The sequence below is a fragment of the Hemicordylus capensis genome, chromosome 15 (assembly GCF_027244095.1).
Source record: "Hemicordylus capensis ecotype Gifberg chromosome 15, rHemCap1.1.pri, whole genome shotgun sequence".
Classification (NCBI taxonomy): Eukaryota; Metazoa; Chordata; class Lepidosauria; order Squamata; family Cordylidae; genus Hemicordylus; species Hemicordylus capensis.
The window spans coordinates 4,280,030-4,303,619 of record NC_069671.1 but is presented as its reverse complement, the minus strand read 5'-3'; positions in this window follow the sequence as shown (position 1 = coordinate 4,303,619).

Here is a 23,590-nt window from a genome sequence, read left to right as displayed (position 1 = left end):
GACATTCTGAGAAAGCTTCAGGGGCACCTTGGTGTTAGCAACAGCTGCAGAGATACGGAGCGCTTTTAACTAGCTGGCTTCTGTTGAAACATGACTTTCCATCTCAACTAACTTTCCATGACTTTCCATCTCAACTCCCCGGCTAACTGGGCAAAGAGGCACCTTTTATCATGGTGATTCTCTTTATTTAGCAGGGGGAGAGTAACTGGCCCTATCCACCCCCAGCACAGGACCTCCTCCAGTGACTGTTGCTGGTGTCTATCTTGTGTTTCTTTTTAGACTGTGAGCCCTTTAGGGACAGGGAGCCATCTTATTTGTTTGTTATTTCTCTTTGTAAACCACCCTGAGCCATTTTTGGAAGGGCGGTATAGAAATCGAATTAATAATAACAACAACAACAACAACAACAACAACAACAACTAGTTGGGCTGGGAGCAGAGCTTCTGCGCCTCTAGTTCTTCCTGCCTGGCCGTTTCCTCCCCCCCCCCACCCATCACTGTCGCAGCTTTCTCCTGCCCGCTCCGTTTCCCCTCTCCTGCCCGGCCACCTGCCCCTTCCCAGTTTCCTTCCTCCTCCTCACCTGCCTGCCTCCTCCTCCACTGCTTTTTCTCCCTGCCTGGCCGCCTCCACTGCAGTTTTCTCTCAGTCCCCACCTGCCTCCGCCTCCTCCTCCCTGCCTGTTTCCGCCGCCGTTGCCTCCTCACTCTCCCACCATAAGGTGCTGTCGTTTGCCTGCCAGCTGGCCGCAGTCGCCATTAATTCCCACCCTGCCCGCCAGCTTTCTATCCCCGTCACTATCATCCCCTTTTCTATCTGGCAGCTCTCCCAACTCTCGCGAGATCTTTGCCATGCATGGGATTAGTGACGAGTACGCTTAAGAGAAATAAATATATAGATGCCTCAGGAATTCCTTCATCATAGGAGCAGCCTTATACCCAGCCGAGCCATTGCTACCAGTGTGGTATTGTCCATACTGACTGGCAGCGGCTTTCCAAGGTTTCAGGCAGGGGTCTTTCCCAGCCCTTCCTAGAGATGCTGCGAGGAATTGAACCTGGGATCTTCGGCATGCAAAGCAGATATCGAGCTACAGCCCCAGCCCCATAGTAGGAAGCTGCTTTATATATTGAGACAGCAGAGAAATGAAGCATGAATCTATGAAAACACACCAACAAAACACAAGATCCACCCACCAAACTGCACACACACAACTTAGCCCAATACATCAATTGTGGGAAACATATCCAATCTATAACAAGACAAAGCCATGAGAAATGACTGGAGAAACAATCGCATAACATGGGAGTTATAATAAAGTCAATGATGTGGAGAATGGTAGAATGCCCCTCCCTAAGCCTCGTTACTTTGTCCCGCCCCCTAACAGGCAGCCCCAAGAGTCCCTCCATTGGTTGAGCAATTAGAGGGGTGGGGTTTGGAGAGCCGTTTCTGCCATTTCCCACCCCAAACTCTCAGTTTGGCTCCAGTTCGTTTTCCCTCCCTCCTGCCCTAGGCGCAGAACGGGCTTCTGCTGGTCGACCTTTTGCCAGCCAAGTCGGAATTTTTAGCTCTTAACGCATTGGCCTGGTTGGGATTCTTTTTGCCTACTCCATTCTGCTTTTCCTAGTTTAGATTGTTAGGTCACAGCTTGGTAGGGACAGTTTGGGCTGGGTGGTAAGTTTTGAGGGATCGGTGAGCACCCTTGGGCAGTTAAAAGGGTAGATTGGTCAATCGGTCCCTTATGGTTTAGGTGGCCCAGGGATACCGATTAGCCATGAAACCTGCTTCAAGACCCCACAAGCCTCAGGGCTGTGTGGCTCGGGGGGGGGGGGAGAGTGGGGGTGAAGACCTAGAAGTTGTCTAGGCCCCTTTGGGGTTGACCATGATGGTGCAGAAGCAGGTTTTATCTGCTTCCTTCCCGAGTCAGGGTATGCCGCCCATACCTGTACTGGGTGTGGGAGAGGTTATTGGTGTCTGAACCCGGCCTTTGTTATGCCCACACTGTCGGGGGGTGGAGTTTGACCACATCCAGTTTGCTTATTTAATTCAATTTGATTAATAAAGTTGTGGCCCTTATATCCTTATAATTTTGTGTCTTATGTTTTCTTGGGGACACGGTGTGGGGACAATGAATAAGTCCACACAATGGTGACCCGGTGACTTCCGTTTCAAAATATCTTTTCCAAGTAGAAGTTTGTCCTGGTGAAATGACAGTGGTCCACATACTGAACCAGAGGGATGCTTGTCTAAGTCTTTTGTGCTGTCCTCAGGAGTTGAAGTCTCAGTATTACAATGTTCTATGATAAGTAACATGAGATCCATAGAACATTTATTTAAGATGGAAGTCCATTACTTTTTAAATTCTATATCTGAGGCAAATAAACCTGGATTCTTATTAATCTCAAAACCCCTGTGGACATTGTGACTCTGCAAAACTCAGTATAGATGCACATAAATCTAAACGCACAAGTTTTTTCTTCAAAAATTCCCATTGGGTCAAATTGAATCCTCCTGTATTCGTAGATTTGCAAATGAATAGAGATTTGGTATCTAAAATCTGATTCTTATCAGAGTCATTAGAAGCAAACATATCATTCCACGTCACCAAAATGAAACAAGCAGATAAATGTACTGGGATCTATGAAAACACACCAACAAAAAAAGAGCCATCCACCAAACTGAACACACACAACTTAGTCCAATAAATCTATTGTGAAAATATATGTGCAACCTATAACAAGACAAAGCCATGAGAAATGATATTGGAGAAACCATCTCTATAATAATGAATAAATAAATATGTCCATGATGCGGAGAATGTTAGAATGAATAACAGTGATCCATTTTGAAGTATCTTATTCAAATGGCAGTTTCTCCTGGTGAAAGTGACACAGGTCCCCATACTTCAATGTCCAAAGTTTATGAGCGATATAGAGCTGGATGAATTCTATATGCATGAATTCTATGACATTTCTATATTTATGGATTCTATGAAATTTCTATTAAAAAATTTCAATCATATTTTGAAGAGTATGCCACTGAAGATACCTTAGAACAAACAACAGAAAGCTTATACAAAACTTACAATGTATGAAAACATATTTGTACAGAGCCCCATAAAAAAATATCCCTGGGCAGTTCACAACGAAGACATCCCACTCTAACATTACTAAACGTAAGAAAGTATCTGAACTTCAGACACTCAGTTTGTAATAATGGACTCAATCTAATACAAGAACATCTTTTCATATGGACCATATTAAAACAAAGCAAGCCAAAGCCTTGTATAATACTCACTATCTCCTACAAAACTTTCTAGAACCTTCTTTCACTCAAGCAACTCCTCATCAGATACAAAGACACTCAGGTTCCTAAAGCACAGTTTATATTCCCAATGAAAATTAGTGGTAATTGGATAATTTGAAGTGTGCTACCAATGATGAGTGTTAATCCCAAAAATACTAGCAGTGATTTTTAATACGATGAATTTACTATTGGACATATGCCAGAAACCTGGGTAACTTTTGCATTAACAATAAGCCCCCCCCCCCCCAAAGGTCCATATGGGACTTGAAATATACAAGTTAGATTTCATATAAGTATGAAACTTATATGCCAGATACCAGCTAAAACATGTTTACATTTATATCTGAATAACTGCAGGATATTACCAAGTAATATGCCAAGGACATGTACAGCAATGTTTATACTTGTAAATTATAACAAAAACAGGATTTTATTAAAAAATTAAAATTCAGATTTCTCATTTTCCACTTGGAACTACAGTATTCAAGTGGAAAATCTAAAAGGCTTCACCAGATTGTTGGCTGTATACGCTTCTTACTTGCAAAATATTTTTCAATGGCTACAAATTTAAATTCGTCAATATGCCATCAACTCCTTCCAGGGAAGTGTGACCCCATTTAGAGTGTAGTTAGACACTCATTTGAAAATAAACCTTCTGCATCCAGTCTTTGTTTCATTAAGAGACATTGGCATATTGTACAAGGTCTTCTTCTAGATCATGGTCCATCACCAGGCATGGGCTACTGAAGAACATCCAGTCTGAAGGATCATTTAGTTCATTCTGACATCTACTATACTAGGATGTATTCAAACACCTGGCTGACAGGACATTTTAGGTGTGGCCATTGTTCGTGCTGTTCTCAATCTTTACAGGTCAATGAATTTGTTGGTCATTCAGTTATGTTAAGATCCTTCACGAACTGCCTTAGTTGTGTGTGTTCGGTTTGCTGGGTGGATCTTTTTCGGTTTTTGTTAGTGTTATGTGTTATTGTTGAGGAGAGGAGAGCTGATCTTGTGGTAGCAAGCATGACTTGTCCCCTTAGCTAACCATCTGCCCTGGTTGCATATGAAAGGGAGACTAGAAGTGTGAGCACTATAAGATATTCCCCTTGGGGGATGGAGCCACTCTGGGAAGAGCAGAAGGTTCCAAGTTCCCTTCCTGGCAGCATCTCCAAGAGAGGGCTGAGAGAGATTCCTGCCTGCAGCCTGGGAGAAGTCTCTGCCAGTCTGTGAAGACAATACTGAGCTAGATAGACCAATGGTCTGACTCTGTATATGGCAGCTTCCTATGTTATATAGTCAGACCATTGGTACGTCTAACCCAGTATTGTCGACTCTGGCTGTCAGTCAATCTCCAAGGTTTAGGCAGCCCTACTTGGAGATACCAGGTAGCAAATCTGAGTGCTATTGCTTGCAGGCAGAAACTCTGCTACAGCCCCCTCCCCATATGACTGATATCCCCAGTAAACACGCTGTGTAAATGCAAGGATGTTCTATTAGCTAGTTCCACTGCACCAGGAGTTTGTATCCCAGACGAGTTTTGTTTTGTTGGCATCTCCTGCCGAGAAGCCTCTTCTTCTGTCCGTTTACATTGCTGAGAAAGTCTGTGAATGTCTGAGCACAATTTTTTTAGGCATGGCAGTGGTAAACTCCAATTGTCATGTGGGTTCTCGACTTCTTTTATTGCCTGAGCACTCCATGAAAAGTTACCTTTTCACAGGAAATAGTAGCCATGGGGGAGGGAGGCACTGGAAGAACGTTGAAACTGGACCCTATTTTCAGCACTGGGCAGAGGAAATGGGGTGGGGTCGATCAGCCATCTCTTTCCCCCTTCGTAAAAGGCTGTCCTTGCTCATGACACACAGAGCCAAACTGGAGAAGGTGCAGAAGGGGGCAACCAAGATGATCAGGGGCCTAGAGCACCTTCCTTGTGAGTCAAGGCTACATAGACAGGTTCAACACCAAACCGGTTCAGTTCGATGGTTCTATAATGAACCCAATCCCCCAATTTGGTTCACTATCAGACTGAACCCACCCCCTGGAGATTGTGTGTGTGTGTGTGTGTGTGGCAGGGGTGGGTGGGTGGTGGCTTCATGGGTCCAGGCCATGCAGAGATCCATTGGGCATGTGTGATAGCCTCCAAGATGGCCACCGTAACTGAAGCCAGGCCCAGAATGGGCCAAACACCACCTGAACTGGGCGATATGGACATAAATGGAGGCTGGTGGGGGGAGAGGGAACTTCTGGAGACCCCCCTCCCATGGCCAAATATAAGCCCCTGGACTGGGTGGCAGTAGCCAAGCATGCCCGTTCCGGTTCGAGTCCAGTCCACACCCCTACTACAATCAGAGGAATTCTAACCTCTGGACTTCTGGGAGGACTTCTGTCCTCAGAGGTGCACATAGGTAATATTGGAGGCCCCCACTGCAAGTTAAGCCCCCCCCCCACACACACACACCATGACACACGCAGTATTTTTTTTTTTTAACAAACAGAGACAAGAGTTTGCTTGCAACCTAAAAACAGGTTTGCTTGCAACTTTTACTGAACACAAACCAGGGGAGTTGCAAACCAGGGAGCTATTGGTTTACATTCAGGGAGTGCAAGGATTTTGTTACCACTTGGATGGATTAAGTGATTCACCCTTATCCTGTCTGTTACTTACGCTTCATTTACTTAAGGGGAATAAGCCAAAGGTTTCACAGAAGAAGTGACATCTGAGGATGAATTTGAAGGAACCACCATGCAATTCAAGGGGTGAGTTCCAGGCATTGAGACCACAAAGGGTTCCTGAAGAAATCAGGTGGCTTTGAAGGGGCTGAGGAGTGATGGCTACAGGCAGAAATGTCTTTGCATATTAAGGCACAGAGGGCAGGTAGACTACGGCTTACTGTGGTTTTAAAATGCATAGTCTGCTTTCCCCCTTGCTGAAATTTTTTTTAAAAAAACAAAGCATATATAAAAAGGGAGCTAATACAATAGGCAAGAAATGCAATATCAAGAGGAGCGAAGCACAGGATTGAAGATAATGAGGGAACACCTGTTGGCATAGAAGCATCACCTGTCAGACGAGTGAAGGGAGGAAATAATCTTTGATTACTGCCATCATTCCCACTGCTGTGGTTGTGTCTCGGAATAATACCATTCTATTCACCCCTGCTAACTGGACCGAGGCACTTTTTCAAGTGACCGCTGTCACTAGCCAACCCAACATTACCTCCCTCTATATTAGGTGGTATATAACTTCAATCAATCAATCAATCAATCAATCAATAATAAATATTGGATTTCTTCTCATCTGTGACCCCTTTTGGGGACCGGGGACCACCTTCTCTTGCTCTGCCACTTTAAGAGTTGTTTGGGGTTGAAAAGCAAAGGGGAAAATAATAGCATCAGCATCGCCGTTGGCATTGGTGCCGCTGCTCGGGATCTGGGGAGATCACAGCTTGGCTCTCATTCGCCCTGTGGATTTGCTCGCCACGTGGCTGTTCCATCTCTCTGCTTCTCTCCGCTGGAATTGTGCCAGGAGCAACTTATCTGGCAAGCCTTTGCTCCATTGATCAGCGTGACAAGTTCCTTCCAGCATCCCAGCTGCAAGGTGTCTCTGCCAGAGTGCAATGGGGGATAATGAGCCAAAGTGAGGAGCAAAGCAAAGGCCTCTCCAACCAGAGATGCAGCTCAGTGGCAGGTGGGGCCGGGGAGATGCGCCTTGCAGAACCGTCGCTCTGTCCAGCAGGTACAGGGTAGGGATATCCACGAATTGATTTTTAAACATTCGATTTGTACCCGAATCGAATCATCACCAATTTGTTTTGGGTCCGAATCAGGCTAGCTAGCACAGGGGAGATTTGTTTTGTCCACAAATTGCCCCAAACAGGTAGATTCGGGTACAAATCGTTTTGGACCCAAATCGATTTGCACAGTCAGCAGGAGCAGGCAGTGATTCCCTCAGCAGCAGGAAGTGGGTGAAAAAAATGCTCTTCTCTTTTCCTCACTCAAGAAAGGAAGGACAAAAAGCAGAGAGAAAGCAGAGAATCCACTCCAGGCAGCAGCAGGCAGGCAAGGCAAAGCTCCTCCCTCCCTCTCCTCCCATGAGGCTGAAAGGCAGAATGGTGGCTGTCTGTCTCCTTAAGTACATTTGAAAATCCCTCCTTTGAACTCCCCTCACCCTTGTCCCTTCTTTGACCCTTCCCCTAGCCAATGCAGGGTCAGTCACCCCTGGCAACACAAGGTTTGAATGGAAATGAGCCAATCTGGAACCAGGGGGGAATCACCAGCCAATTGTTGCACAGTGCAAGTCACCAATCTGAAGCCTGGGAGGGCGGGATTAAAAAAAAAAAAATTCCGGACACAAAATGGAGACAGCAAGAGAGATTGCCACAAAATGGAGGTCTGAATCTATGAATTTTTCAGGTCCAAAATCTGGGCGATTTGTTTGGGACTCAAATCTTGCCAGCTAGCACAGGGGTGATTTGTTTTGTTCATAAATCACCCCAAACAGGTAGATTTAGGTACAAATCGTTTTGTACCCGAATTGATTCACACATCCCTAGGATAGGGTACAGCTAAGCCTTTCTATTAATGAACTGGAAACATGACAATCAGAGAAGGAGATCCTCTGTTTGCCGAACAGAGGAACTGGGGAGCAGAGAGATGCGCTGTTTGCAAAAAAAACCAAATTCTCATAACTGCTCAGATGTTGACCTCAGCGCCTCCCTTTCCGTCCTTTGGGATTGTCTCCCGCTCTGTTTGATGCCTTGCCATCGGAGCTCAGGGTAATCCCCAACGCCAACTCCACTTCTCACAATGCCACAATGCTGGAGAGCAACCAATTAAAATGGGAATGCGGCACCGCTAAATGAGATGCAGGAGATGGACAGAAATTCAAGCTGGCTCGGGGCTTGGAGACCACAAGTAGCTTGACTAATTAGGAATGTGTCAAGGTTTCCTTTGGGAGAGTGCTACCTCTCTCTCCTGTTCCCTTTGACAGTGCACCCTTGGGCTTTTCTGCTGGGAACGAGGAATGAGGGGTCTTTGGGTGGCTGGAGAGATGTGTTGGAGCTGTGCACAACATCCAAAACTGTCCTGCACTGAAATAGACCCTTGGTCCATTGAGGTCATGAGTGCACCCCCACACACATCGAGGAACCCACAATTTTAACCATGGGGCGCCTGGAGTGCATGCCCAACCCAAACCAATGCCAGGTCCTCTCCTCTCCCTAAATCGCTGTTGCTTTCAGGCTGTGATCCTGGGCATGCTTACTTGGGAGTAAGCCTTACTGAGTACACTGTGGGGTGTATTTCTAAGTAAGCATGCCTAGGGTGATGTTGCCAGGCGGTTTCCAGAGAAGACAGAGTTTGCCCCCTGCTTGGAGAAAACGGAGATGACCCTCTGGCTTTCTGGGGTGCACTCTGCCTGTGCCTGATGCTGCCGCTGTTCCAGTCCAACACCACTGCTGTGGCTCAACCAGCAGCAAATGGCTTACTCACCCATCTTTGCCATAGGTCTCTTATCTGGACCCAAGGGCCACTGAGAGACCTACTGAGAGACCCAGGGGCCAAGCTGCACTGAGCTGCTGTGGGACAGTCCGTGGGACAGTCCATGACTCCTGTTGTTGCAGTGGGAGATTCCAACTTTGGGCCAGCAAAGGAGTACCCACGGGCCACAACAGTGCAGCTGAGAGGTTCCCAGAAGATCCCTCCAAATGATAAGACACTGGCAGGATCATGTGGTGGATTCAAGGAGAGACAAAGTATGCACTTGCCTACGGCAGCAAAATTTGAGGACTTGTTACAGATCAGCAAAGGAGTAAGACAAGGCTGTCTACATTCTCCTTCTTTATTCAACTTGTATGCTGAATATATATTGAGACAAGCTGGATTGGAAGAAGATGGGTGTGGTTTTAAAGTCGGAGGAAGAAACTTCAATAACCTGCGCTACGCTGATGACACCACTCTAATAGCTGAGAATGCGGATGATCTGTAAGCTCTAGTTGTGAAAGTCAAGGAGCACAGTGAAAAAATGGAGCTACGACTAAATATAAAGAAGACTAAACTGATGACAACGGGTACAGCAACCAGGCTCAGAATGGATAACGAAGACATGGAAGAGGTGGATAGCTTCTGCCTTTTAGCATCGTCCATCAACAGTAAAGGATCCAGTAGTCAAGAAATACGCCGCAAACTAGCACTTGGTAGAGTTGCAATGAAGGCCTTGGGAAGGATATTTAGATGCCGTGACATGTCTATACCTACAAAGACTAGAATAGTTCAGACAATGGTTTTCCCCTGTGACACTCTATGCATGTAAAAGCTGGACTTTGAAGAAGCAAGATAGAAAAAGTATTGACGCTTTTGAACTTTGGTGCTGGAGAAGACTTTTGAGGAGACCATGGACAGCCAGAAAAACAAACAAATGGACCATAGAACAATTCAATCTAGAATTTTCACTCGAGGCACAAATGACCAGGCTCAAACTATCATACTTCGGACACATGATGCAAAGACCCAGCTCCCTTGAGAAGTCCATAATGCTGGGGAAAGTGGAAGGAAAGAGAAGAAGAGGACGACCAGCAGCAAGGTGGACGATTGGGGTTCTTCCAGTTCATGTGGAGTGTGTGAGAGGAGGTCCCAATAGCAGGGGGTCACACCAGGTGTCTAGGTTGATAGTGCCTCCCAATCTCTCCAGACTCTCCACCTGTAGCTCCACCTACTCTGGGAGCTCCATTATCTAGGCTCTTGATGCGCCCCCCCCTCTCTATATATATCCCAGTGCAGTCAATAGTTGTGCGCGAAGATGAGTCAACATGAGCTGATAAACCATCTTCTATACACTGGAATTTCCTCTATTCATTCTTACAGAGCACTTGTGGTCTGTGGAATTCCTTGGCAGACTCACATCTGTAGAGATCCTTCCGACATTGGACTCACCATTCACGACCTCCGGGGTGTGGAACAAGTCAATCCTTGGAAAATAAAATCCTGATATGTTTCCAAGGAACCCAGAGTTCCTTGGAAGGGAGATCAAGTTCCCAGCAGAGCCCAGCTTTTAAAATGTGCCAATAGTCTCAGGGAGGGATTCTATGCCAAACTGCATGCGGTTTCTTCTCTTTTCCTCTTGCTCTCTGGGGGCATTTGAAAGAACCGCGCCAAGCACTCCCATGAACCGCCAATGTGATTTATGTCTCCTGTATTGCTATAAAGTTATATTTTTTCCAACATTGTATATCTTCCCGAATGCTTTGTGAATTTATGATTGCTTTGCTGCTGTTGCCAGGGACGGTGGCTTGTTAAAAACCCTAGCAACGTATAGATGGCAACATACATCGAAATTAGGCACATGCTTATCAACCTTCGTGTCGTAAAAGGGCCTCGTTTATTAACTATACGGCAGGATTGACACCTTAATAGCCAAGGGAGACGAAATGATACAGGGAAGCCATGCTCATTTGCATGGGGGGGGGGATAGGCTTGCCACTGCAAAGGCTGAACTTTTATTGCTGTCATCAAATTAAGATATATTGCAGGGAACATCGTTAGGGATAGTAAAAATGGACTGAATTTAATGTCTTTAAGATGCAGATTCCCCATGTCTTAAAAATGCTTCTGATTGGAGTTCAGACAGCTAGGGAGTGGGAGCTGGGAAACCCAAAAGCTCTATCAGTAAGCCTATATTGAGCACTTCTGTAAAAGGTCCTTCCACAAGGTCTTCCACAACTCCTGACTGTGTTGCAGAAAGGAGCAGATAAATCAAGTGTGTACTGAGGTCTATGAAAACACACCAGCAAAAAACAAAAACAAAAACAAAAACAAAGATCCCCCCACCAAAATGAATGGAGATCAACTTAGTCCAATAAATCTATTGTGGAAAATATATGTTGTCTATAACAAGAGAAGACCATGAGAAATGATAATGGAGGAACCATCGTATAACATGGGAGTAATAATCAAGTCCATAATGTGGTGAATGCATAAGTAAAGTCTGCAAAACGGCAGTGACCTCCATTTTGAAATATGGAAGTTTGTGTCTTTTTCATGTGGAAGTGTGTATCTTTGTATCTGATGCGAATTTTCTTGTGTGAAAGAACATTATAGAAGGGTTTGTAAAAGAGAAAAAATTGGACACTGAAGTATGTCGACCGGTATCATTTCACTAGGACAAACTTCCACTTGAAAAAGATATTTTGAAATGGAGGTCACCGGTTCACCATTGCATATATTTTACACAGTAGAGTTATTGGACTAAGTTGTGTTTGTTCTCCACTGTATTGCAGAAATGGTCATAGATTTCAAGGACAGAAGGAGCAGTCTTGACCATTTAGTGATATAAACATCTACCTGGAATGCTTTCTAGACAGTTCCATTGCATGATTTTTCCCCCCTGTGCTGTGGGTGGCATTTCTATTTTATTAATTTTGTTTGTTTGTTTCAGGGAGTGTGGGTTGAATGCACTGCCAAAATTATTTTAAAATCCCAAAATTGCAGGGACTGTAAACCACTGCTGTTAGAAGAGCTTGTAAGCTGAAAAGTCTATGGAAAGCATGGACGATCAAAAATGGACCCCACATTATAAAAATATTTCTAAGTGGAGAGAGGAAAGGGACCATCCATTACCTTACCGTTGTGTGAGCCAGTTTACAAGTGGTGTGGGGGAGGTGGGGTGGGGGGGATGAGTGAGAACAATGGCAGCAATGGCAGCAAGTGGGGGGACAAGGAGGGGGAGGAGGATGGAGGAGGGTGAGTGAGGAGGGTGAGGAGGAGGGGGTGAGGAGGGTGAGGAAGAGGAGGAGGAGGAGGGTGCTGGGTGGCAACAGCTGAGGGGACCTTGGCAACCCTCCCCCATCCCAATGGCTTGTGTTCATGGAACACATCTGCACAGTTACAGCTATGCCCCTGTCTGGGCCATGGCCACTTCCTGGATAAAGCTCCGGCCAGCTGCAGATATCTCAGGAGCTGTGGTGTGTGTCTGTTTGTAGCTCCATCAGATCTCTAGTGCCTGGCAGTAGCACAAACGAATGAGACAAAAGATGGGGAAATTATGCAAATGTGCTAAGTGTGCATGCTTTCTGCCAGCTGCCACAAATCCATCTGGTAATTCCTTCTCCATAATATGGAACCTCCACAGGCCTCTCATGGATGCAGGTAAATTTGTTAATCTTGTCTTCCTGGCTAGACACCAGAACCAAGATCTCTGCTCTGAGTGAGAGTCCCTAACTTGGTCGGTGGCCTAGATGATACAGGAGGCACACCCTGATCCTTTGCAATGCACACTGGGGATGTCTAAGCAGCAAAATAACCTGTCAAACAGAAGGAGCCTTAAAGCTCTGCTTCCCGCTGAGCAAGATCTGGAATGAATCACATATACGCTTCCCCCTTAACAACTTCATCCTCCACCTCCCCGTCCATCGGGCCCTGACCGTTTCCCACTCACAGCAAGCTGGGTGCTTCAGGGCTGCACTCTGGTAGTCAGGAGGATTTCAGAGCTCCCAGCTTTCCTTCCCTCCCTCCCTTCTTGGCTTGTGTGGAAATGCCAGCAGTCACACAGCAGAGCCCCTCACCACCCTCTCTCTGTAACCCTGTCAAGCTCCAACTCAAGAGTTTCAATTTGCACGCGCCAAACGGCAACAGAAGATCTAGGGCTTGGAAGCGGGGAGGGAGAGAGAGAGAGAGAGGGAGAAAGGGAGAGAGGGAGGGAGAGAGGGAAGGAGGGAGAGAGATACTGTGTTGAGAGAGAGGGAGGGAGGTAGAGAGAGTGTGGGAAATGAAGAGAGGAGAGAGAGAGGGAGGGAGATGAAGAGAGGAGAGGGAGAGAGGGAGGGACAGAGAGAGGGAGAGAGGGGGGAGGGAAGGATGGTGAGAGGGAGGGGGAGAGAGATACTGTGTTGAGAGAGAGGGAGGGAGGGAGAGAGTGTGAGAGACGAAGAGAGGAGAGAGGGAGGGAGAGAGGGAGATGAAGAGAGGGAGGGAGAGAGATGGAGAGGGAAAGGGAGGGAGAGAGATACTGTGCTGAGAGAGAGGGAGGGAGAGAGAGAGGGAGACGAAGAGAGGAGGGAGGGAGGGAGGGAGAGGGAGGAGGGAGGGAGAGAGAGAGGGAAGGAGGGAGGGAGAGAGGGGGAAAGAGGGAGAGAGGGAGGAGGAGAGAGATACTGTGTTGAGAGAGGGAGGGAGAGGGAGATGAAGAGGAGAGCAAGGGAGATGAAGAGAAAAAAGGGAGGGAGAGAGAGCGGGAGAGAAAGAGACTGTGTTGCTAATGAATCTGCCTAGAGACTCAGACATTCAGACAGGTTTCCACCATCATGAGTTTCTTCCCACAACTTACAAGTGCATAAGTTCTGACCCGAACCTGCAGCCCTGCACAGGCAAGCTACTGGAGGTTAGGGTGATTTCCTGCGCATCAGGGAGGGCACCGGAGAGACAGGACAATGTCGACATGAAAGGAGGACAGTCAAACGTAAAATCTGTCACGCCCTGAAGGCGAAGGCTCCACCCCATCCTGAAGGGCTTAGCCTTTCCCTCGTAGTTCCCCTTTCGAGAGGACCCCTGTTGGCTTATGGCGAGGATATTGGGAGTGGACTTCCATTCAGAGGGCCAGCTTCAGGACTGCGCATAGATTGCGGTGCTGCTTCAGGAGCAGCCAGACATCATGCCGAAATTGTCTTGATTGGGGACACACACACCCCCGGCCTGGCCCCCGCAAGGAGGATGAGCAGAGATGCTGAGCTGACGAGGGCTGTGCTGCCCATCAGTGTGTGTCTCGTTTGCATTTTCCGTACATAAAATGTCTTCCAATAAACATAATGTTACGTCTGGAGGGAAATGGTGTTCTAGAAAGGGACTTCTTTATGCATGCAGAGAGCAATTTGATGGAGAAAACCGATAGACCAAATTGGAGCAAATGGCCCCCTGCTAACTGGGCAAAGAGGCGCCGTTTAAAAGTGGTGATTCTCTTTATTTAACATGGGGAGAGCAATGTCCTCTACCCATCCTTAGCACAGCATCCCTGCAGTGGCTGTTGCTGGTGTCTATCTTAGGTTTCTTTTTAGACTGTTAGCCCTTTGGGGGACAGGGAGCCATCTAATGTATTTATTTATTGTTTCTTGATGTGAACCTCTTGGGAAGCTTTTGTTGGGGGGGGGAAAGAGGAAAGATTGTGCCATCAAGTTGGTGTCGGGTCCTGGAGACCACAGAGCCATGTGGTTTTCTTGGTAGAATACAGGAGGGGTTTACCATTGCCTTCCTCCCATGCAGTGTGAGATGATGCCTTTGCCATTGTCATTGAAGTGAGCATCCACCTCCAGCACCTTCATATGAACATAGGAGCATAGGAAGCTGCCATATACTGAGTCAGAACATTGGGCCATCTAGCTCAGTATTGTCTACACAGACTGGCAGCGGCTTCTCCAAGGTTACAGGCAGGAGTCTCTCTCAGCCCTATCTTGCTGCCAGGGAGGGAACATGAAACTTAGATGCTCTTCTCAGAGAGGCTCCATCCCCAGAGGGGAATATCTTCCAGTGCTCAAACATCAAGTCTCCCATTCATATGCAACCAGGGTGAACCCTGCTTATCTAAGGGGACAAGCCATGCTTGCTACCACCAGACCAGCTCTCCTCTCCATGGTGCAACCATGGAATGCACTGAATTTCCAAATGGCCAATGGCCATCTTTTTGCTCATGTGTTGCCGCGACGCGTGTCGACACACAGGTAGACCCCTGACCGAGAGGCTGCAAGCAGCATCCCGGGCTCGGGGGGTCTCTCCAGGATGCCCCGTGCACTTGCGTGGGGCATTCTGGAACTTCTGGGGGCTGTGCGGCCCCTGATCCATGCAGCCCCCACCGGCTCTGTGATGGAGCGGGCAGTCATGTGGGCAGCCGATCCGGCCACCCAGGGCAGCCTGTTGATCAGCTGCAGGGAGAGTGGGCTAAGTCCGCTCTCCCCGCAGAACCCTCTCCGGCGCTTCACACCGAACTTGTGAACTGCCTCTTTGTGGAAGCAAGGCAGGAAGAGAACCTGGGCAGAAGTCATTGTGTGGAAGCAAGGTAGGAGGGAAACCTGGGCAGAAGTCAATGTGTGAAAGCAAGCTAGGGGGACAACCTGGGCAGAAGTGATTGTGTGGAAGCAAGGTAGGAGGAGAACCTGGGCAGAATTTATTATGTGGAAGCAACGCAGGATGAGAATCTAGGTAGCTTTTCCTCCTCCTTTGCTTCCACACAATCACTTCTACCCAGATCTACCCAATCATGACCAAATCACGACCCATTCACTTCTACCCAGTTTGCTTCCACACAACCAAAAATTGGGAGCACACGGCTCCCAAACCCGGGTAGAACACAGCTTTTGATTGTGTGAATACTTCTATGTATATTACATTGAAATTTGATGGAGGCCCTACACATGCTCATTCGCCCCCAGCCCCGTGCGCCGTAGGGACAGCCCTGCTGAAGATTGTCTACTGACGCACACAGGCCACACGTTTCCCAAGAGGCTATGTTGAAGAATACTGGATTGTCACTTTCTGTCCGTCCATGCAACACACTTTGGCTGCCTCCTCTCACTCGCATCTCTCATTACAGACAAAACTAATTAGACATTCTGTTCCAAGGCGATTATTTGTGTTACGTATGTCATTCCTCATGACCGTTGTAAGCTGATCTCTTTCCACATCCAGTTAATGTGCCTTCAATATGCGAAGAGTGTTCTGGCCCAAATTGCAGACTCCCCAATGGTGGGATTCTCAGCAGGGATGTAATAGCTCTTGACAACGCTCAGGTTGTAACATTAAGAAGCAGACAGTGGTCTGAGATCACAAAAGCCTGAAGGGGGAAAAAGTCTAACTCAGGGGTGGGCATGCACCCCACAGCTTCATGGATCCAACTTTTCGTGCTTGAAAAACATTTTCGCCAACCTCAGTGACAAAATACGGTATTGTCGCTTGTGGGTTTGGTTTCCTTTGGATGAGAAAGCGCTGGAGAGTTATGGTGTTCTGGAGAGGAGAGCTGGTCTTGTGGTAGCAAGCATGACTTGTCCCCATAGCTAAGCAGGGTCTGCCCTGGTTGCATATGAATGGGAGAGCACTGCAAGATATTCCCCTCAGGGGGTGAAGCCACTCTGGGAAGAGCAGAAGGTTCCAAGTTCCCTCCCTGGCTTCTGAGATTCTCCCTGGCTGAGAGAGATTCCTGCCTGCAACCTTGGAGAAGCCGCTGCCAGTCTATGAAGACAATACTGAGCTAGATAGACCAATGGTCTGACTCAGTATATGGCAGTTTCCTATGTTCCTATGATATTGACTTTATTGACATATAAACTGCCCGGAGTCATTTTTGGAAGGGCGGTATGTCAATCAATCAATCAAACAAACAAACAAACAAATAAATGCAAGAAAGAGAGAGGGAGGAAAGACGTTACTGCAGGAGTGAGCATGAATTTGCTAAGCAGGATCTATCCTGGTTTGCCTTTGGATGAGCGATTACCTCAGCACTTCCTGATGTAATCAGCTGATCTCCTAGGGATGCGCGCAAAGCGTTTTGTGGGGGTGGGGACGGAGAGTTGCAGGTCCGACCCATGTTTGGTGGGGCCCCGCTGTGCCAGTGAGCGGCGGGCAGCCTTGCAGACTGCCTGCATGCTTGGCTCCTGGCGGCGGCGCTCGCAGGGGAGGGGGGAAGCAAGCCCTCTGCCCTGTGCGCCTGATACTTCGCTCTCAAATGGGGCCATGCACTCCATTTCAGAGCAATTACCGGAAGCTCCCGGAAACGCTGTATATGCAGTGTTGTCTGGCACTTGCTCTGAAACAGGGCGCACGGCCCTGTTTCAGAGTGAGGCCACGCCCCCTGCTGCGTCTGACAGCAGAAGCTGCTGACGTCAGGCGCAGGGGGCGGGCCCCTCATCCCGCACCCCCCAATGGACAGCGCTGGAGAGCGGTAGCTTTAAAAGGAGGCATGCAGGCCTTATCTGCTCTTCTACCACCCCCGCTTCCCCACCGCGGCGCGATCAGTTCTCAAAAGCGGTGCCACGTGGCTGCGGTGCGGCTCCCAGCAGCTCCCGTGCAGCGTCGGCACACACATGGCCGCCACGCATTTGCGGTGGCCATTTACGTGGTCAGCATGGTGCTTTAGAACTGACAGCACTGCGGGGGGGGGGGGGTTGGCAGGGGTGGAGGGGGCAGAGAAGAGAAGCTAAGACCGTCACAGCCCATAAGCTACCACTCACCCCGTATCAAAACGATTCAGCTGCGGCAGCTCGAATCATTTCGGCGCCTCTGTAATGAGGCACTGACACGATTCGGGCACATCCCTACGCTACTTCATTTTGTTTTTTTATTTATTTGATTTACAGACTGCCCTTCCAAAAACGGCTCCATCAGCCATTCCTCCATCAATGTCAGTTGCCGGTGTCTACCTTATGCCTTACTCTATATTCCTTTTAGATTGTGAGCCCTTTTGGGACAGGGGAACATCTTATTGACCCCCCCCCCCGTTTTGAGAACTTTTGTTGAAAGTGGGGTGTACACACACACACACACACACACACACACACTAGCCGACTCCACACAGAGCATCTGTGTGCTCTTTGGGGCTGGCTGTTTCCCCCTCCCTCTCCCTCTTGCCCCGGTCTCTCCTATCTCCCCCCTCCCTCCAGCCCCACAGTCTCTTGCTCTCCCCCTGCCGTTCCTCCCCACCCCCCACAGAGCCTCACCGGGTGGCAGGTGGCCAAAAAGGGCCCTGCCGCCGCCACTCCTCCTCCCAGACGGCAAAGAGGGAAGCACCGTCCCCCGATTATCTCCTGCCTCAGGCTGCAAGAGGTGCGGGGGCTGCTCCCCACCGCCCGTTCCCCACTCACCCCTGCCAGTGCTGCCCAGGCCAGGGCCAGTCCATCCTGCTACCTCCCACCTCCTCCCAGCCCAGGCTGGGCTAGGCCTGTGGCCACTGTCACCTCCTCACAGCAGCCGGGCCAATAACCAACCAGATTGGCTGGGCAGCAGGAGCTGACATATGGCTGGCGCCACCACCGCCTCACTGCAGCTGGGGCCGCCTTCTCCTCCTCGCTGCAGCTGCCACCATTTTCTCCAGCAGCAGCTCAACTCAACGGCCTCCTGACGCATGTGAGCTCCCACCGCCCAGCCAATCCGCTGGGTGCTGAGACGCATCCCCACGGTCACGTCTACGAGGATTAATATAATAGATATTTGTAGCAGTAGGTTGGTGATAGAACGCCTGCTTAGCATGCAGAAGATGCCCAGGTCCTTCAAGGTCTCAGGCAGAGATTTCCCCCAGCCCTGTTGTTTGAGATCCTTTTTACCCAGAGATTGAACCTGCAGGAGCTCTACCATCAAGTTTCTTCCTAGCAAGGCTGTTATGTTCATATGCCTCAGCTGAAAAGACAACTTCAATGGAGAGCTTTGGGCTTTGTATTTGTCTCCCAGCATTCTAATATCTGGATGGTGCAGACAAGTCAAGGGAACTGGAGCTAGAAGGCCTTGAGACAGAGCTGAGTTTTTGCAGATTTCATGGGAGAAATATTTAGAGAACGAGACAAGCCAGGCCTCCGAGAAGGTTGAGCTGATGAAGCTAGGAAACTGAAGAGGTTCTCAGAAAGCGTTTGACAGCTGGCCGCTTCAAGCTGTCTCTCTGAGAAGAGCAGCTGGGCTTTGATCAACAGGGTGCTGGCTGACCCCTGACGCTGTACACTGCCACAAGAGAGTATGATGGAGAAGAAAAGAACTTGCTTCCCCCCCCCCCCAGTGGTTATCGGCCTGATTACAGCCACATCCCGTGCCATGCTGCACAGGACTTTCTGATGTGGCTAAATTGCTGGTCTAGAAAGCAGGAGAGGGCAGGAGAGCTGGTCTTGTGGTAGGAAGCATGACTTGTCCCCTTTGCTAAGCAGAGTCTGCCCAGGTTTGCATTTTGATGGGAGACCACATCTGGGCACTGTAATATATTCTCCTTAGGGGAAATACCTACTTATTTACAGCCACTCTGAGCATAGGGATGTGCAGAAAACTGGTTTTGCTGGTTCAGTTCAAATCAAAACCATATTCAAACCTGGTTTTGGTTCCAGTTTAACCGAACCTGATCCGGTTCGACTGTCAGACTGGTTTGAACCGGTTCAGTGCTCTACTGGTAAAGGGGAATCCTCCCCACATGTTTGGAGGCTTGAACTGGGCTGGAGACCGCCCGAACCAGGCCACTGGCAGCCCTGTCTACTCTCAAGAAGGCCAGTGGCCTTCAGGGGGAGCCACCCCCCTGCCCCCCTCATGGCTGCGGCCAATGAGAATACTTTTAAGTATTATTATTATTATTGTTTACACAGTCAGGCAGGTGTTATTGACTGGTTTGTTTTATCCAGTTGTTTTATCCAGTTTGTTTTATCATCGAGTCCTTCCCAAGGACGTGGGATGGCTGAATTTTATTGTCAATTGTTATAGATACCGTCGCAGAATATAGGCTGTTCCCAGTAAAGCTGCTTTTTGTAATTGGCCGATGGTGATTTCTGTGGCCCCTATGGTGTTGAGGTGCTCTTCAAGGTCTTTTGGAACTGCACCCAGGGAGCCAATGACCACTGGGATTATTTTGGTCTTTTTCTGCTTATTATTTCTTTTACCACTGAGATTATTTTGGTCTTTTTCTGCTTCTTATTATTATTATTATTATTATTATTATTATTTCTCCTCACAACAACCCTGTGAAGTAGGTTAGGCTGAGAGAGAAGTGACTGGCCCAGAGTCACCCAGCAAGTTTCATGGCTGAGTGGGGATTTGAATTTGGGTCTCCCTGGTTCTAGTCTGGCACTCTAACCACTACACTCCCCTCCTGCACCCTCTAGGCTTAGGGAAGCCCACCTGCCCCTTTACTGCTAAAGGGGAATCCTCACTGGATTCCTCTCTACCTCACAAAACCCCTTTACCAGATTCGCCTTTCTCACAGCCTCACCAGATTCAAACTGGGCCTGGTCTGGTTCAAACTTGGACACAAAGCCTGGTTCCGTTCGACCCCAAACCTGTCAAGTTGAGTTACTTTGATGTCAACCCCGGCTCAAACCAAGCCAGCTCACACACCCCTATCAAGAGCATTGGAGCTCAGCGGGGCGTGACTTCAGCAACACAACACCCCCAACACAATTTCTGCAGATGGAAAAGACACAGTTCTAAAATGTAATGTTGGAGCAGGTGAAATAAATGAAGCACTCCAGATGTCTATTATGTGCCATGTTTGCAGAATAGTTTACTGAGTGTCTGCTATCAAGCTGTGCAGTGTTGCTTACTTTAATGAGAAAAAGGAATCGAATGTCAATACAATGTCTAATTGTGACTTAGTTTTTTCCAACAGGTGAAGAAGCTGAACAGAAACTACAATGTCAAAATAAATAAGTAATCATCAATCTCGATGTTGTGGAGGAATCTAACCAAGAAGGGGTGATTGAACCACAATTAGAGGTGAGACATTCAAATAGCATTAACAAAGGGATTCTACCCCTAAGATTTTCTTTTGAGGCAAAAGAGGAGAAAGTACATGAATCCATAGATTGGCATAAAATAAGAGGAATACCCAATTTGGATACACATAAGTGGATACAGGCTGCTAAGAGATTGGCTCACTTCATAAGAATAAGACATGGACATTTGTAAAGCTACCAGAAAACAGAAAGGCTATAGGATGCAAATGAGAGTTAAGCATGTTGAGAAAGGAGACATTAAAAGTTATAAAGCCAGGATGTTGCTGAAAGGTATGCACAGAAATATGGTGAGGACTATGAAGAGACCTTTGCACCCGTAATTAGATACACATCAATTAGACTGTTACTTGTGATTGCTGAATCAAAGAGAAAGGATGTGCATCATCTAGTAGGGGTGTGCACAGAACCGCCTGGCCCAGTTCGGTTTGCGTTCGAACCGGGCCCGAACCGGACTGGGCCATCCAAACCCCCCACCGGTTTGATTCGGGGTTTTTTTGGGGGGGTGTCATCGAAATTTTATGATTTTTCCCTTTCCCCTTATTCCTTTTTCCTCCGTGAGACTTTTCCAAGGTGGTGAGGGGGTCCGTGGAGTTTCTCCCTCCCCCGCTAGCCTTTTTTCATGCAAAAATTGCCCAGTTCAGGTGGTCTTCAGCCCGTTCTGGGCCTATTCCCCAGCGCAGCAGTCATTTTGGAGATGGTGACCATGCAGGGTCCCACTGCGCATGCATGGCGGCCTCCAAAATGGCCACCCGCACCAGGGAATAGGCCCGGAGACTGACCGAACTGGGTGATTTTTTCATAATGGAAGGTTGGCTGGGGGAGGAGGAACCTCCATGGACCCACCAACACCACCTTGGAGAAGCCCCCAGAGGGGGTAAGTTAAATTTTAAAAAATTGCTTGATGAACCATGTGTGTGTTTGGTCTGGGGTCATGCTGACCCGGGGGTTGTTCAGCTTGATCCCAAACCTGTGAACCGAACCCTTTTGATATTGAACTGCTTTGGATTCGAACCTGTTTGAACACCCTTGTCATTTAGATGTAAAGACTATATATGGTGATATCAGAGGATATATATATTTGTAGCAACCTCCAGGTTTTGAGGAATTAGCTAAAGAAACACTTGTGTATAAACTACAGAAAAGTTAAGATAATAAGATAATCATAATTTGGTGCAGTGGGGCAGTGGCGGGATCGACACAGGGTGGCGGCAGGAGCCCCCCCCCCCCAATGCAGGGGGACTCATGGTGGTGGAGACATAGGAACATAGGAAACTGCCATATACTGAGTCAGACCATTGTTCTATCTAGCTCATTGTCTTCACAGACTGGCAGCGGCTTCTCCAAGGTTGCAGGCAGGAATCTCTCTCAGCCCTATCTTGGAGAAGCCAAGGAGGGGACTTGAAACCTTCTGCTCTTCCCAGAGCGGCTTCATCCCCTGAGGGGAATATCTTGCAGTGCTCATACTTCTAGTCTCCCATTCATATGCAACCAGGGCAGACCCTGCTTAGCTATGGGGACACGTCATGCTTGCTACCACAAGACCAGCTCTCCTCTCCAACCTCACGGTAAAGCCAGTCCAGGCACCAGTTTTGCCTAGGTGCATCCCTGTGTGTGGTAAGCGTGTTGCTGCTAGTCTGATTACAGTGGCAAAGGTAAGGTGATTCACCCTCCGAGGAGTATGCTGCCATGCTTGCCTGGAGCAGTTCCCAGAAGTAATTATCAGTGAGGAGCTGCTGCTAATTAAAATTGCTGGTGGCCGTTGAAGCACTTGGCAATGTTTGCACTGCTTGTCCAATTCGAAGTTCAGTGGGTGGGAAAGACCTAATTCCTGAAGCTGCTGGAAAGATCCTGAACATCCCCGAGTACTGAGTGGATAGAAAAATAGTTTCTATGGTGCGGCCACATTTGGAGTACTGTGTACAGTTCTGGTCACCGTATCTTAAGGAGGACATTGTAGAACTGGAGAAGGTGCAGAAGAGGGCAACCAAGAAGATCAGGGGCCTGAAGCAGATTCCTGATGAGGCAAGGCAACAGCATTTGGGGCTTTTTCATTTGGAAGAGGCAACTATGAGGAGACATGATCGAGGTGTATAAAATTAAGCATGGAGTAGAGAGAATGGAGCCATCTTATGGCGCAATGGAGAAATAACTTGCCTAGGGAACAAGAGGTTGCCAGTTTGAATCCCCGCTGGTCTGTTTCGCAGACTAAGGGAAACACTTATATCAGACAGCAGCGATATAGGAAGATGCTGAAAAGCATCATCTCATACTGCGCGGGAGGAGGCAATGGTCAAGCCCTCCTGTATTCTACCAAAGAAAACCACAGGGCTCTGTGGTCGCCAGTAGTTGACACCAACTCGACGGCGCAAATTTACTTTACTTTAGAGAGAGAGGAGAGAGAGAGGAATTTTCCCCCCTCTCTCACAGCACTAGAACCAGGGGGTCATCCCACGAAACTGAAGGTCAGGGACATTTAGAACAGACAAAAGGAAGTACTTTTTCATGCCACGCATAATTAATCTATGGAACTCTCTGCCACAGGATGTGGTGATGGCCATTAGGGATGAAGCTCTACCTCAGAGGGAGATTAAAGGTTCAATCCCTGGCAGCATCTCAGGTAGGGCTGGGAGAGACTCCTGCCAGACACCTTGGAGATCTGCTGCCAGTCAGAGTAGTGAGCTAGTGAGCTGCTGAGCTCGGTAGAAGGCAGCTTCCTATTCCCCTAGTCCAGGAGGCTGACACCATGACACTCATCTAATGTAGCACTTGCATGCAGAAGGTCGCCATCCACTCACAGGCAGCATCTCCAGGTAGAGCTGTGCTGGAGAGCCGCTGCCAAT